The following is a 17,169-nucleotide window of genomic DNA, read 5'->3' on the forward strand; positions in this document are numbered from 1 at the left end:
CATTGTCCCAGGCAAGCAGAATGCCCCTCCATTTCCTGGTTCCCCTGTCAATCAAATGGGAATAATGACCCTACCGTGTCTTTGGCCTTAGGTGTGTCCTGCTCAGACCCCCGCAAAGGGCGGCTGCCGGGCACGTCACTGATGATTCGCCTGCAGCAGCCAGGTTTCTGGATCCAGCGTGGGTCTCTCCCGAGCTGACCAGCTCAGGACCCAGCCCTGTGGGCTCCAGGGGCCCAGTTCCTGCCCCACCTAGGGCTTCTGCCTGGCGTTCTGAGCTCTCGGCCGTCTGAGGCTCTTCTCTCAGCCCTACCTCTGCATCTGAGGCCCTCTAGACCCATCTCTCCTGCCCTCGGCTGCGTCCTCCCAAGTCTTAATCTCTGGCAAGTCTAAATTTCTGCTTGGCACCTCCTTCTCTGAAGATGAGAACAGACACAGCCGCCTACTTCCTAGATGGCTTCAGGATTAAGTGTGAATACACGCAAAACCTTAGGAAATGCCCAGAACCAAGTAGAAATATCTCACTCCCAGGCCCGACTCCTTCCTGCAGAGATTTCCATCCACCCCAACCATAGAACTTGTCCCTGAAGCCTCTCCTAGACCAGAAGTTCTTAAGTGTCCTGAATTACTCTGCTTTCCCTGACCACAGGGCCTTTGCACTGGCTGCTTCCTCTCTCAATCATGCCCTTCTCCTTTCCCAGTCAACACATGTTCACTCTTTAACTCAGATCTCAAATTTCACTCCATAACCTCCTTTAGAGCCAGTATGCCTCTTTCGAAGCATTTCTAAACACTTATAATTAATCGTTGATTTGCATGTTTAATGCTTGTTTCCCCGTACCAAGGATTGTCATCCCTCAGAATTCCCAATGCTCAGCAGAGCACAGAACACAAGACTGCATTGCCCGACTCTCTTGCAGAATTGACCAGGGTACATTCTGGGCTGGCCTGTTGGGGGAAAGGGGGGTCCCCTTACTTCTTCTCTATGCTGGCCATAAAGCAAAGAACCCGAGGGCCAGACAGACAAGGGCAACATCGTGGGGAGTGGGGAGGCAGAGAGAGAAAGGAACACCGACCCCAGACAGCTTCACGGAGCAGAATCGCCTGCCCAGGTTTGGCTCTCCAGGGAGAGAAAAGTGAAAAATCTAGCTTGTGGCTCAAAGTGATGGTGCACGCCTGTCATCCTAATGAGTCGGGAGGCTGAGGCAGGAGGATGGCAAGGTGGAGGCCAGCCTTAGCAACTCAGTGAGACCCTGTCTCTAAATGAAATAGAAAAAGGGCTGGGGAGGTGGCTCAGGGGTTAAGCACCCCTGGGTTCAATCCCTGGGACCAAACCCCCCCAAAACCCGACAGTCCTGGAGGCCCAGGGTATGCAGCTCTGTAAGAGCAGGGATACTGACCATCTGGGCCTCACAATGTGCTCCTGTCCCCGGAAGGTGCTGATCAACACCGAGCCTCTCTGACTTGGGAGGATTCGACCCAGGGTCTTTCCCACTTTGCCCATTCAACAGAAACTACCTCAGATTTTGGATTTGGGTCTCTTCCCAGGCTCGCAAGACATGCCAGTCTCTTGATGCCGGGCAGTGGCGGCTAACCCAGCTCCCACCCGCAATCTGGGTGGTGACAACGGATGTGGTGCCGTGGACCGTGTTGCTCAGCCGGGATGCTCCATGGGCGAGATGCATGAAGTGCAGGTTCAATTTGCAAAAATGCTTTTTCACTTGGGTTTATCAGACTGCAAGCCTGCCTCTCTGTTCTTTGGGGCCAGGTCTGTTCCTTTTTATTTTCTCTCCTTCCTTCCTTCCTTCCTTCCTTCCTTCCTTCCTTCCTTCCTTCCTTCCTTCCTTCCTCCCTCCCTCCCTCCCTCCCTCCCTCCCTCCCTCCCTCCCTCCCTCCCTCCCTCCCTCCCTTCCTTCCTTCCTTCCTTCCTTCCTTCCTTCCTTCCTTCCTTCCTTCCTTCCTTCCTTCCTTCCTTCCTTCCCCCAGAGATGCTTACCCACTGAGACACCATCCCCAGCCCTTTTTATATTTTATTTAGAGACAGGGTCTTGCTGAGTTGCTTAAGTCCTCGCTAAGTTTCTGAGGCTGGCCTCCACCTTGAGATCCTCCTCCCTCAGCCTCCCGAGCTGCTGGGACTTACAGGCGTGCGTCACTGCACCCAGTGGGACTGTTCCTTAACCATCTCGGCAACTGCTGCAGTGCCCAGCCTCTTTGAAAGAAAGTCTGGGTAGAACTTTTAGCGATGGTGGAAAAGTTCCAAAACTCTCGGAGAACAGAGGAAATGGGGCTGTCCAGGCTCCCTAGGTGAGAGGCAAGCAATGTACCCCAGGCCGTCGACACAGCCATGGAACTTGCAATTTGTCTTGGAAATGGTGTTATGGACTCCTGGCTAGTATAATAGGTACCTCTATTGAGAGCACATGGTATACCAGGCCTTATAAGTGCTTACTGTATACTCTTACAAGCACTTCACAAAATCCACCTCACTTAAGCCCTTGACTTCCTGAGAGGTAGGAACTATTGTTATTGCCATGGGCGTAACGAATCCATAAAGCTAGAGTCGACTACTATGAAAGACTCCAGAGACCAGGAAAAACATTCTTAGCAATGTAATTCATCTACTTTTATTTTATTTTATATTTTATTTTATTTTACTTTTTTGGTACCAGGGATTGAACCCAGGGGCACTCGGCCACTGAGCCACATCCCCAGCCCTATTTGGTATTTTATTTAGAGACAGGGTCTCACTGAGTTGTTTAGCGCCTTGCTTTGGCTGAGGCTGGCCTCCAACTGGTGATCCTCCTGCCTCAGCCTCCACAGCTGCTATACTTCTTGATGGTATTCGTGCAAACTCCACCAAAATATCAAATAGCACAATGGTCATGCCTCGGAACCAAAATAACAATAGCAGATGGAAATCATAGGAGAAAAATTCCAGTCAAGTTTTCCATGTCCGCTGGAAAGGAACTGAATTCATGTCTGGAAGAAGCAGGGACGGATCCAAATCACGTCCCCGGTCCCAGCCTGCCCTCCCCAGCTGAATCTGGCTGGCCGCGGCTGCGAGGGGTGACAGGGAGTTAATGAGTCACTCGTGCCTGGTTAAAGTCCTCCAAGTTGAACACATGTTTTTTGGGGACAACTTCAGGGCTGAAGTTCCCAACCCCTTTCCCCCAGGTGACCGTCCTGTAAGGCCAGCGGACTGGGGGTCACCGGCTGTCACTGGACTCTAAGCAGCTTCTGAGGAACCCAGGGGGCACTGGGTGTGGCTGCTGTTGAGGGGGCTTCGTTTATAAGGAGGGGGACTCAGAGGTCGCTGAAATGACACCGCCCACCCAGCCCGACGCTGGCCACAGCCAGATTGAGGGAGGAATTCCTGGTCACTTCAAGACCCAGGAAGGCAGAGACCGGCCTCTGGTAGAATAAAGATAACACACGCAAATGACCCGTCCCTGCAGGGGAGTTTCCAGCCTTGCTCTGACCACAGAACACAAATGCAAACCAGGTGGCCCCTTTGTCACCGAGTGCCCAGGATCTTGAAGTCTACGAGTGTTGGAGGCAAGTCCAGCTGATTGGGTCCAGCAAGCCACCTTGCACTGAAGGCAGAGCCCTCAAGCCAGGGCGTCTGCATAAGAAACCAAAGAGGTGGGCAGGTGGGCCGAAGGCCCGGGCTCCCTCTGACCAACGTGACAGATGCAGAAAAGCGAGAATCTGATCAAGTGTCCAACGAAAAGAAGACCGATTGACCAGGCTGCCTCCTCGGAGCTGCTTACCACTTGTCAAGCCAAATCAGGTTTTTAACAGACTACTTGATAGGCCGGACATGGTGGCGTCGCCCAGCGGCTTGGGAGGCTGAGGCAGGAGGATCACGAGCTGGAGGCCAGCCTCCACAACTTAGTGAGGCCCTAAACAACTCAGTGAGACCCTGTCTCTAAATAAAATATAAAAAGGGCTGGGAATGTGGCTCAGTGGTTAAGCACCCCTGGGTTCAATTCCTGGAACCACCAAAATTAATTTAAAGATATAAATAAAATAAAAAGTTTGCTGTCACATGCACAAAAGGCCATCAGGCACACCTGGGAATATAGCAGCCAACAGCCAAAGGTGGCAGTGAACCAGGTATCCACGGATGGATGAATGGACAAAATGAGGTTTATCCACACAGTGGAATATTATTCACCCTTCAAAAGGAAGAAAATTCTGATACATGATACATAGATGAACCTGGAGGAATTCCTGCTGAGAAACATCAGCCAGTCACAAAAAGGAAAAATATTGACTGGCTGGTTCCATTTATATGAGGTGCCTAGAGGAGTCAGAGTCACAGACAGGAAGTAGTACGGGGGGTGGGGGCTCCAGGAGCTGGGGTGACTTCCTGTTTAATGGGGACAGAGTTTCAGTGTCATAACATGAAGAAGTTGTGGACATCAGAGGGGGTGATGGTGGCACAGTCCTGTGCATACACTTGGCACCACTGAACTGCACACCTAAAAATGACCGAGTGGGTAATTTTATGCTATGTGCATTTTACTGCAGTTTCTTTAGTGTAAAGGCTGAACTGGTCACAGTGGCGCACGCCTGTCATCCCAGTGACTCGGGAGGCTGAGGCAGGAGGATCGCAGGTTGGAGGCCAGCCTCAGTCACTTAGCGAGGCCCTGAGCAACTCAGCGAGACTCTGTTTCTAAATAAAATATAAAAAGGGCTGGGGAGGTGGCTCAGGGGCTAAGCACCCTGGGTTCAATCCTCGGTTCCAAAAACACAGAAAAGGAAAAGACATGGGACCTGGTGGCGGGGGGGGTCCTTAGGTCTCGGGGGCACATCCTGAAGGGACCGTGTGACCCCAGCCCCTTCCTCTCTCTTGCTTCTTCTCTCTCGCTCCTGCTACTATGGTGCTGCCTTGCCATAGGCCCAAGTGTGGTCAACTGATCACCCACTACTGCTCTAAAACTCTGAGCCCACATAAACCTTTCTTCTTTATAACTCAGTTATCTCGGATGTTTTGTTACAGTGCTGAGGCTCGAACCCAGGGCCCTGCACAGGCTAGCAAGCACTCTACCACGGAGCTGCACCCCCAGCTAGGTATTTGCTATACAGATGGAAAGATGAAAATCACAAGTGACCTAACCTTTCTCTGCCACCTACACCTCCAACCCCAGTCACCTGCTGCCTCCTATGGACCCAACCAAAGCCACATGTCACTGGAGGGTGAGGGCCCGAGGGGTATGGCCCTGCAGCTCAACCTCAAGACATAGCCAAGCAGGACAGGGCATCCTGGATGTATTACCAGGAGCATGACTTTTGGGTTAAGGGAGGTTATACCGTAATCTTCTGAGGATAAAGGGTAAAAAAATGGAAACAGAGCTCAGCTTGGGTGGCATGTGGGGTCCACACACATCATTTCTCACCAAACCTGCTCAGGGAAGGAAGGGGCCCAGGCAGGGCCTCACCCTACCACAGCCTCTACCCACCCATCAACCAAGCCAGGGCTGGGCAGCTGCCTCGAGTTTTCAGAGCTTACTCCCCGGCTGGTGGTGTTATTTGGAAGTGGTGGGAACTAGGAATTGGGACCTAGTTGGAGGAAGCAGGTGACGGGGTTGTGCCTTGCAAAGGCTATTCTCTCCCTCGTTCCTGGTTCACTCTGTCATTCTTTCTGCTTCTCCGCCATGATATCAACTCCACCACATACTCCCCGCCATGCTGTCCTGTCTCGGTGTCCAGACCCCAAAATGACAGGAACAACCCAGCCAAGTGAGCCTGCACCGGAACCTGCGAAATCATGCGCCAAAATAAACCTTTGCTCCTTAAGCGTGTTTCCCTCGGGTATTTTGTCACAGTGTCGGAAAGCTGACTAACAGAGAAAAGAAGAGATCAGAATTCCCCGCAGGGGGCAGCATCTGCAGGAAACTCTCCTCCCAGGTTTGTGACGGAACCGGTTTCTGAGGTTACAGACCAAAGGTGTGGGAAGTCACTGGGTTCCTGGGCCAGGGTCCTGGCTTCTGGTCTCTCTAACTCAGAGAGCCAATCCCCTCGCCGTCTCACCCCTGTTCCCTGGGACCTGTGGAAAGTCTCCCCCTTCCCCTGGCCACTCACCTCCCTCAGCCCCGTGCAATATCCTCTGTCCTCATTTGACTGATAAAGGGGTGGAGTCCAGGAACGGGGAGTGACCCGTTCAAGGGTCACCTAGATGGACTCGAGGTCAGGGGTCCGCCCGCAGCTCTGCCTTGCATACTGGCACTGTCCGCGGGGACTCCCTCTGCGGGACAAAGTCTGAGGGTGAGGGGCCCGGGGAGGGGATCTCCATGGAGCAGCGGTGATTGACAGGGACTGAGAAAGTCACCGAACCTCCTGGGAGGACGTCCCCACTGCTGCGGCCTCTGGGCCGTGAGGATTAGGGCTGAAGGTGTAGGAAGAGATGGTACCAAGGGGACAGGGGTGTGAGCTAACCCCACGGGCAGACTCCAGGGCTGTGGGAGAGGGCGGCTGACCAAACCCAGTGGTCTTGCTCCCAGCATCTAAAAACCTGCCTGTCGGGAAGGGGACAGAAGGATGACAGTGAAGAAAGGCAGCTCTGGGTGGTGGCACACGCCTGTCATCCCAGCCACTCGGGAGGCTGAGGCAGGAGGATGGCAAGTTGGAGGCCAGCCTCAACAACTTAGGCCCTGAGCTACTCAGTGAGACCCTGTCTCTAAGTAAGATCTAAAAAAGGGCTGGGGATGTGGCTCAGGGGTTAAGCGCCTCTGGGTTCCATCCCTGGGACAAAAAAACAGAACACCTCCCCCTGCCCACCCCTGGCCAAGGCCACCGTGGGACCATTGCACGGAGAAGCTGGGCAGGAGTGTGTGGGTGTTTAAAACACGCCGTGGGGACAACACCCACCCGCGCCTCCTCCTGCTCTCCTCCGGTGTGCAGGCCCATCTCTGAGGCCCGGCTGTCCCCATGGGTGGGCACCCCTGCCCGTAGATGCCTCCCGGGTCCCCGCTGTGCAGACTGCGCATGCTCCCCGCGCCAGCCCTCCCGCTGGTCTCCCGGCAGATGCTAGGGGCGCCTCCTGTACCCTGAGACCTGCGGGGTAGCGCTGCTAATCTCGGAGGGCGGGTGCTTAACCCCTGAGCCGCATCCCCAGCCCTTTTAATATTTTATTTAGAGACAGGGTCTCACTAAGTTGCGCAGGGCCTAAGTTGTTGAGGCTGGCCTCCAACTCGAGATCCTCCTGTCTCAGCCTCCACAGTCGCTGGGATGACAGGCGTGCGCCCCTGCGCCGGGCGCACTTTTTTTTAAAATCAGATAAAATTTGCAAGGATGCTCAGAGGGTCCTAAAGGAGGTGGAAGAAATGCCTTCTAACCCCCTTGACTCCAGCCTCTGCCTGCTGACGTTCCTCCTGGGGGCCTCTGGAGGTCGCTGGGCCACCATAACCCCCACTCTGCTGGGGGTAACCGCAAGCATCCCCCAGCAAGGCCCGCCCCTTCCCAGGCGTGAAGGTCGCCCCGCATCGCCTCCTGCTTCCTCCCGGCCTCAGGCCGTCCTCCTTCCTCAGGGTTAAGACCTCTCGAGTCCCCTGGAAATGCGTCTTCTCTGGTCCCGATCCTGGCCGGGGCTGTTTCCATGCCCCTGGCCACTTCCTGCAAAAGCAAATGCGTCCCAGACAACGCTGGGCGTCTGGCCACCACTGAGCAGAAATGCTTAGGGACTCCCAGAGCCAGGTGCCCAGGAGTCAGATGTTGTCTGAGGTCCCTGCCTGCAGAGGCGCGGCCACCAGGCAGGACGCAACGCCTCTCGAACCCCGTTTGGGGTCCGCCTGGCAGAAGAGAGGGTTTAGCAAGACGGTCCTGAGCCCCACTCCCCGAGAGGCGGATGCGGGGACCACAGAACCTACATTTCCAAAAGCACTAGGGTCTGACCTTCCCAGTTGTTCACTCAGAGTCCCGTCGATGTGCCCCACGCCCCCCGGATATCAGGACCACGCTGCACACCCAACAGGCAACAGCTTCTACGCTTCGAAAGCTTCAGGAGAAGACAGGAAAAAAAAAAAAAAAAATCGATTCATGCAGTCGTGACAGTGAATGGCAGAAGGGAGAGAAATGGCACTAATGGTAATGGTGCCCAGACTAGGGACACGGGCAACACGGGGGCAGGCCTTATCCAGGGGACAAGGGTCTGGGAGGTGTTATAAGGGAAGAAAGAGGCAACGGGCCGTGCAAAGGCCCTGAGGCAGCAAACCTGGGATGGTTGAGGAGCAGGACTAGGAAGTCAGAGAGCCGCCACCGGACCTCATGCGTCTTGGGAAGGAGCCCTTGGAGGATTCAGAGCAGAGAGATGACATGGTCTCACTGATGTCTCTCGTCACCCCCTTCCCCAAGGGAAATTTGTTGTTTGTTTTTACGTGATATTTGCTGAGGATTTTTTCACATTTTTTTTTTTACTGGTGCATTAGAGTTCTATATGAGGAGGGATCTGCTTCGCGTTTGTACACGCAAACGATATATCAAAGTAATTTGGCCAATATCTCTCCCTCCCCAGTACCTACCCTCCCTTCCTCCCTCTCCCTGGTCCCTTTCCTCTGTTCTACTGATCTCCCTTTGATTTCTATGAGATTCCCGCCCATTTCTATGAGATTCCTTTCACATGAGAAAAAACATATAACACTTGACCTTCTGAGTCTGGCTTATTTTTATTTTTCGAGGTACCAGGGATTGAACCCAAGGGCACTCAACCCCTGAGCCACGTCCCCAGCCTTGTTTTGTATTTTATTAGAGACAGGGTCTCGCTGAGTTGCTTAGGGCCTTGTTTGGCTGAGTCTGGCCTCCAACTTGCAATCCTCCTGCCTCGGCCTCCCGAGCCACGGGGATGACAGGCTTGTGCCACCATGACCAGCTCACACCTAGTCTTTTGAGTAATCTCCATACTGATTTCCATAGTGGTTGTACTAATTTACAATCCCACCAGCAGTTTGAAAGTGTTCCTTTTCCTGCACATCCTGTCTAGCATTTATTATTATTTGTATTCTTTTTTAAAAAAATTTTTATTTACTTTTATTTTTCTGACTGCATTTTGATTCATTGGACACAATGGGGTACAGTTGGGCTGGGAAGATAGCTCAGCTGATAGAGTACTTGCCTCGCAAGCACAAGGCCCTGAGTTCGATCCCCAGTACTGCAAATAAAAAAAAAAAAAGGGGTACAGTTTTTCATTTCTGTGCTTGTACATGATGTAGCTTCACACCTTTGTGTAATCATACATGTACATAGGTAATGATGTCTGTCTCAGTCCACCATCTTTCCTTCCTCCCCCCACCCCTCCCTCCATTATGTATCATCATCCACTTGTCAGAGAAAACATTCGGCCTTTGGTGCTTTGGATTTGGCTTATCTCACTTAGCATGATGTTGTCCAAATCCATCCATTTACCTGCAAATGCCATCATTTCATTCTTCTTTATGGCTGAGTAGTATTCCATTGTATATATATATACCACAGTTTCTTTATCCACTCATCAATTGGAGGACATCTAGGTTGGTTCCACAGTCTGGCTATTGTGAATTGAGCAGCTATGAACATTGATGTGGCTGTGTCTCTGTAGTATGCTGATTTTAAGTCCTTTGGGTATAGGCCAAGGAGTGGGATAGCTGGGTCAAACACCATTTCAAGTTTTCTAAGGAATCTCCACACTGCTTTCCAGAGTGGCTGCACTAATTTGCAACCCCACCAGCAATGTATGAGTGTGCCTTTTCCCCCACATCCTCGCCAACACCTATTATTGCTTCTATTCTTGATAATCGCCATTCTAATTGGGGTGAGATGGAATCTCAGGGTAGTTTTGATTTGCATTTCCTTAACTCCTAATGATATTGAGCATTTTTCATATATTTGTTGGCCTTTTGTATTTCTTCTTTTTGAGAAATGTCTGTTTAATTGATTTGCCCATTTACTAATTGGGGTATTTGGGGTGTGTATGTGTGTGTGTGTGTGTGTGTGTGTGTGTGTGTGTGTGCTGGTGTTAAGTTACGTGAGTTCTTTATATATGCTGGATATTATTCCTCTGTCAGTGAGCAGAGATTTTCTCCCATTCTGTTGATCCTATCTTCACGTTCCTAATTGTTTCCTTTGCTGGGCAGAAGCTTTTTAATTGGATGCCATCCCATTTATTAACTTGTGGCATTATTTCCTGAGATCTAGGGGTCCCATTGAGAATGTATTTGCCTGTGTCTACACGCTGGGGTGTTGTCCGCAAGTTTCTTCCAGGAATTGCATAGTTTCTACCTAATTCCTAGGTCTTTGATCCATTCCAAGGTGAGTTTCGTGCTGGGCGACAATTTCTCCAACATATGGATAACCAGTTTTCCCAGCACCATTGGTTAAAAAGGCATCTTTTCTTGAGTGTGTGTTTTGGGCCAAGGATCAAGTGACTGCATCTGTGTGGGTGTGTCTCTGCTTTTTTCTAATCTTGTGAAGAATGTCATTTGTGCTTTGATGTAGATTGAATTGAATCCACATATTGCTTTTGGTAATACGGCCATTTCAACAATATTCATTCTGCCTATCCATGAACATGGGACACCTGTCTTCTTCAATTCCTTTCTGCAATGTTCTGTAGTTTTCATGGGAGAGATCTTTTGCATCCTTGGTTAGATTTATTCCTAGGTATTTTTTGAAGCTCTTTTGAATGGGATTGATTTCCTTATTCCTTTCTCAGCAGATTTTTTTTTTTTTTTTTTTTTTTTTTTGGGTACTGGGGATTGAACCCAGGGATTCTCAACCACGCTGAGCCCTTTATCAAAAATTTTATTTAGAGGCAGTCTTGCTAAGTTGCTTAGAGCCTCACTAAGTTGTTGAGGCTGGTCTCAAACTCGTGATCCTCCTGCCTCAGCCTCCTGAGCTGCTGGCATTACAGGTGTGTACCAACACACCCAGCTCATTGTTGATATAAAGGCAAGCTATTGACTGTTGTATGCTGATGTAGTAGCCTGCTACTTTTCTGAGTTTGTTTAATTAGTTCTAGCAATCTTTTGGTGGAGATTTTTGGATCTAAGTATAAGATCATATCATCTACAAATGGTGATAATTTGACTTCTTCCTTTCCTATTTTTATTTCCTTCTCTTTCCTAATGGCTCTGGCTAAAATTTCTAGCACTACATTAAATAGGAGTGGTGAGAGCAGACATCCTTGTCTTGTTCTAGATTTTAAAGGGAATGTTTTCATTTTTCCCCCTTTTACTATGAGGTTGGCTTTGGGTTTTTCATATAAAACCTTTATGATGTCAAGATAGGTTTCTTCTATCTCTAGTGTCTTCAGTGTTTTTTTTTTTAAATCATAAATGGATGCTGGATTTGGTCAAAGGCCTTCTCTACATCTTTTGAGATGCCCAAGTGACTTTTGTCCTTAATTCTATTTACGTGATGAATTACAATAAGTGATTAGGGTGTATTAAGCCATCCTTGTATCCCTGGAATAAAACCAACTTGGCCAGGATGTACAATCTTCTTAATAGGTTGTTAAATATGATTTGCTAATATTAAGTATTATTGCCGCTACGTTCATCAGGGATATCGGTCTGTAGTCTTCCTCCCTTGATACTGTCCTGATCTGGTTTTGGTATGAGTGTGATATTGGCTTCATACAATGAAGCTGGAAGGGTTTCATCCCTTTGTATTTCATAGAATAGCTTGAGGAGCATTGGAATCAGTTCTTCTTTAAAGGTTTGGTAGAACTCATCTGAGAAGCTCTCTCATCTTAGGCTTTTCTTTGTTGAGTGACTTTTTATCACTGTTTCTAACTCATTGTTGTGACCTATCTGTTTAGGTTTTCTGTCTTCTTGGTTCAATTTTGTCATGTGTGTCTAGAAATCTATCCATGTCTTCTAGGTCTTTAAAATTTATCAGTGTCTGTTTTTAAAAGAATCCCTAAGGATCCTCTGTACTTCTGTGATGTCTGTGGTGATGGCTCCTTTTTAATCTCAACCGTTATTAGTTTGGGTCTCTCTCTCTCTCTGTCTCGGTTAATTTAGCTCAGGGCTTATCAATCTTGTTTATCTTTTTGAAGAACCAACTCTGGTTTTTTGATCCTATGTATCGATTTTTTTTTAAATTCTCAATTTCACTGATTTCAGCTCTGAGCATGACCATTTCCTTCCCTCTGCTGGGTTTGGAATTGGTTTGTTCTTCTTTTCTCAAGGGCCTCGAGTTGTTTATTTGGGATCTTTCTGATTTTCTTACATAACTACTCATCGCTATAAACTTTCCTCTTAGGACTGCCTTCATAGTGTCCCAGAGATTCTGATAAGTTGTATTGCTATTCTAATCTGATTCCAAGAATTTTTAAAATTTCTCTCCTGATATCTTCAATCACCCATTCACCATTCAAAAGTATATTATTCAATCTCCATGTGGTTTTTGGTGTTGATTTCTAACTTCATTCCATTATGATCTGAGAAGATACGAGGAATTATATCATTGTTTTTTGTATTGGCTACGAGTTGCTTTGTGACCTGAGATATGGTCTATTTTGGAGAAATGTCCATGAGCCACTGAGAAGAAAGTGTGTGTAGCTGTTTTTGGATGAAATATTCTATAAAATGTCTGTTAAATCCATTTGATTTGTATTTTTCAGGTCCAGAGAATCTTTATTGAGTTTATGGCTGGATGATTTGGGAGAGAGGTGTGTTGAAATCACCTGGTATTTTTGTACGGGGGTCTGTCTGAGGTTTTGAGAGATGTCCGTTTTATGTCATTGGTTGCATCCACAATTGTGACATAGATGTTGCATTTTTTTCATTGGATTGTCCCCTCTACCAGTACAGAGTGACTTTCTTTGTCTCTTCTGATTAACTTTGTTAATCTTTGTCTGCTTTGTGAGATATGAGATTAGATATTCCAGCTTGTTTGGGGGGCTCCTTGCATGTGGTATATCAATTTTCAACCTTTCATTTTAGCCTGTGATTCATTCTGCCTGTAAGCTGAGTTTCTTGCCCACAACATAGAGTTGGGTCTTATTTTTCGTTCAGCCTATGTTTTAATTGGAGAGTTAGGATAATTTACATTCAAGATCATTATAGTGAGACATTTATTAATTCCCGATATTTTAAATTCATTTCAATGCTTAACTTGATCCTGTTTCTCACTTGCTTAGCGACTCTTCAAATGGGATTTGTTCATTGGTGAGCTCATCTTTTAAAATTTCCTCTCTGAGTCTTTCCTTTAAGTAAGTTATAAAGTGCCAGCTTAGTAATGGGGAATTTTTCAAATTCCTGCTTATCTTAGAAAGCCTTTATTTCCCCTTCAATTTTGAAGAACAGCTCATCCAATACAGAAATCTTGAGAGTTGACCGTTATTTTCTTTCAGGTCTTGGAACACATTGGTCCAAGTCTCCTGGCTTTTGAGTTTGTGCTGAAAAATCAGAAGCAATTCTGATTGGCTCACTTCTAAATGTGACCTGCTATTTGTCTCTTGAGACTTTTAAAATGCTCTCCTTGTTATGTATGTTAGGCCTTGTATTTAGAGCATGCGTGGAGAGGTCCTTTTTTGATCTTGTCTATTTGGGGTTCTGAAGGTCTCCTCGATCCGATGTCCATCTCATTCTCTAGGTCAGAAAAAGTTTCTGCTGTGATTTCTCTGAAGAAGTCGTCCAACGCTTTACCCTGAATCTCACGACCCTCCTCAATTCCACTCGTTCTTAAATTCGGTATCTTGATGTTGTCAGAGAGGTTCTTGTACATTCTGATCATGGTGATGTATTTTCTCTTCTTTGACGTTCAAGGCTGGTCACTTTGCCTTCCAGCTCTGAGATTCTGTCTTCTGCACCGTCCACTGTATCAGGCAGACTCTCGGCTGAACATTTTATTCAACTTCTTGTGTCTTTGGTTTCCACGATCTATGTTTGGTTCTTCTTCAGTGTTTCTGTCTCCTGGTTGAATTTCTCTTTCAGATCCTGTACCAACTCCCTTCGTTCTCTTGGAATCGATCGATCCTTTGCGTAACGATTCTTTTGAACTCTTTCTCTGATAGTTCATTCACTTCACTGTCTTGGGGCTCGGTTCCTGGTGAATTAGGAACTCCTGGAGATGTGGGGTCACTTTATTTTTTCTTCTATCTCTGTCTTGGGGTTTGTGCCTCATTCAGAATGGATTTTCTCTTCCACTCTTACGGGTGGGACTTTTTAGGGCACAGCGTTCTCTTGCCAATGTGTCCTAGACTGATCCAGATCGGGCTCCCCCTTATAAGGGTGGTACTCAGGGATGTTGTGTTAATTCCATTTCTGCTGTGGCGCTGCGTGTCTGTGAGGGGGACCTGAGGGCTCAGCCCCAGCCAGTCCTACCTGGGGTCAGGTTCTGAGTTGGGATTTTCCTGTCTTCTCTTCTTTGCATTGGAGCAGAGCTGATGTTTAAGCGTGGCTCATTGGTGTGTGAAGCAAGGGGCTCTGTCTCTGGGATGAGTTTAGGCAGCCATTTTTACCCCGTGAACTCTGAGTGTCCCTGTAGCTGGCCAGCACATCACAGAAAGGCAAAGGGGGTGGAGGGACAATGCCAACCTCTAATGCAAACCATATACAGCATTAAAATAAATACATAGCTCCTACTCTGATATCCACAGCACTAATTTGTACCATATCAACAGGAACAGAGGGGTCAGGAATTGTCAATGGCAAAAACAATAAATAACCATGAACTACAGCAGGCATTAAGGCAAAGAGCAGATGTCAACTAGGTCACCTACGGTGAAAATAACTGCAGCATCAGGAATTGGGGGTGAGAGACATTTAAACTCTAAAAGACTGTTTAAGAAAGTTGCAAAAGATGGTAAAAAAAATACATCGTTCATTAAGAGGCAAAATGGGGTAGGAAGGTTGAAGGGAGTTTCAAATATTCAAAATGGGAATGGAGAAGGCAGAAGGGATGTCACAGGTGAAGGTTATAAGGAAGGAGGAGAAAAATAGAAAAGAAAGGGAGGAAGAGAGAATAAGAGAGTTTGACTATTAGCATGGGATGAAAGAAGAGAAAGAAGCTGGGCATGGTGGCTCAGACCTATTATCCCAGCCTCTTGGGAGGCTGAGGGAGGAGGATTGAAAGTTGGAGGCCAGCCTCTGCAACATAGTGAGGCCCTGAGCAACTCAGCGAGACCCTGTCTCTAAATAAAATATAAAAAGGGCTGGGGATGTGGCTCAGTGGTTAAGCACCCCTGGGTTCAATCCCTGGTACCACAAAAAAAATTGAGGAAAGGTTCATTTGGACTCACAGTCTTGGAGGTTTCTGTGATGGGTTGGCCCCATTTCTTTGGGGTCTCTGTATAGGAAGTGCATCAAAAGCGAGAATGCGGGTCAGAGGAAGCTGCTGTCCTCCTGTTAGCCTGGAAGTTCAGAGAGATAAAAGCGAGGAGGGGCCAGTTTCCCTTTAAGAGCAGGACTCCATGTGACCCCAGACTTTCAACTAGGACTCAGCTCCCAAAGCTTCTACTACCTCCCCAAAGTGCCAAAGGTGAGGGTCCTAGTGTCCCCCCGCCACCCTGGTACTGGGAATTGAGTCACACCCCCTGAGTCACATCCCCCAGCCCTTTTTATTTTTTATTTTGCAACAGAGTCTCACTAAGTCCCTGAGGCTGGCCTCCAACTTGTGATCCTCCTGCCTCAGCCTCCTGAGCAACTGGGATGACAGGTGCAGGCCACCACACCTGGTGAAACCAAACCTGTGATACACGGGCCTTTATCCAAATCATAGCAGTTGGCAAAGAAGTCACCCCCAAAGGACTTCCATTTCCTGCTGCTGGAGTACAGCGGCTACGAACACTTTGGAAAAGAGCTTGAGTTTTTGTTGTTGTTGTAAAACTGATCTCATGACCCAGAAATTCCCCCGGAGAGTGTGCACTCCAGAAAAATTCTTCTTAGTGTGTGCATCCTGAGGTGTGTAGAGAATTGGTTTCAGAGGCATTGTTTGTAAAAGGAAAAAGAGTGGACACAAACCAAATGTCATCAACGAAAAACGGATCAATACCTTGTGCCTTAGTCGTACAATGAAAACCAATCATGCTGTAATGAAAATGGGTGAGGCCCAGGCATGCGCAGAGACAGCCGTGAACTTCACTATGCTGAGCCAACAAAGCAAGTCCTCCAAGAACAAGGGCAGATGTGACATTTCCATCAGCTTCGCCACTAGAGAAAGCCAAACAAGCTGCTGAGAGTACGTACTTGGGCCAGGTGCGGTGGCACATACCTGTAATCCCAGCTATTAAGGAGGCTGAGGCAGGAGGATTGCAAGTTAGAGGCCAGTCTCAGTAACTAGTGAATAAAACTAAAAATCATAGAAATGTGCATTATAAAAGTCAGGATTGACACACAGGGATTCTAAGAAACTAACAATATTCTGATTCTTACTTGGGCAACTGCTCTTTTTTCTTTTTTTAAACTACACTCTTATTCTTTAAAATGTATGCAGACCTCGTTATAGACTTTTCTATATAATTTCTATATTTCAAAATGGAAAAAACCTAAGAAAATGGCAAATGGGATGTTTAACTTCAAGGATGAGAAAGAAAAGAAGCCCCAAATTGTGCAAGGGAATTTCAGAAGGAAAGCACACTGTCGTAACAAAGGAAGTCTGCTTCCCAAGTTGGGCGGTGGCGCACATCTGTAATCCTAGCCATTCAGGAGGCTGAGGCAGGAGGATCACAAGGTTGAGGCCGGTCTCCGCAACTTAGCGAGGCCCTGCCCCAAAATAAAATTTTTAAAAGGGCTTGGGATGTAGCTCAGTGGCAGAGTGCCCCTGGGCTCAATCCCTAGTAATACACACACACACACAAGTGGCTTCCCAATGCCTGAACCAACAGTATTGGGAAGCTGGCCAATTAGAACCCAGCATGGTACCTGAATTCTGAATCCTAACCTCCCCACATAAGAAGTCAACTGATAATTATCCAAAACACATAAATCCAGAAATAAAGTTTAAACCTATTCTTTTGGAAAATGGAGAGATAAGTCCGAAAGAAAAAACTTAAAGAATTGAGTAAAGTGTAATACTCCTGTTGAATAGAGCTAAATATGCAGGCATTGAGGAGATGGTAGATAGGTCCTTGAGAAATGCAGATTAAAATGATATTTGGGACAATTGTCCATCAAAGCGGAAAAAATGAGAAAGATAGATAATATGCAGCAGCGTGCACTGGTGGAAGTCTTCTACAAAATTGGTGGAAGT

Source organism: Sciurus vulgaris (assembly GCF_902686455.1).
Source record: "Sciurus vulgaris genome assembly, chromosome: 19".
Classification (NCBI taxonomy): Eukaryota; Metazoa; Chordata; class Mammalia; order Rodentia; family Sciuridae; genus Sciurus; species Sciurus vulgaris.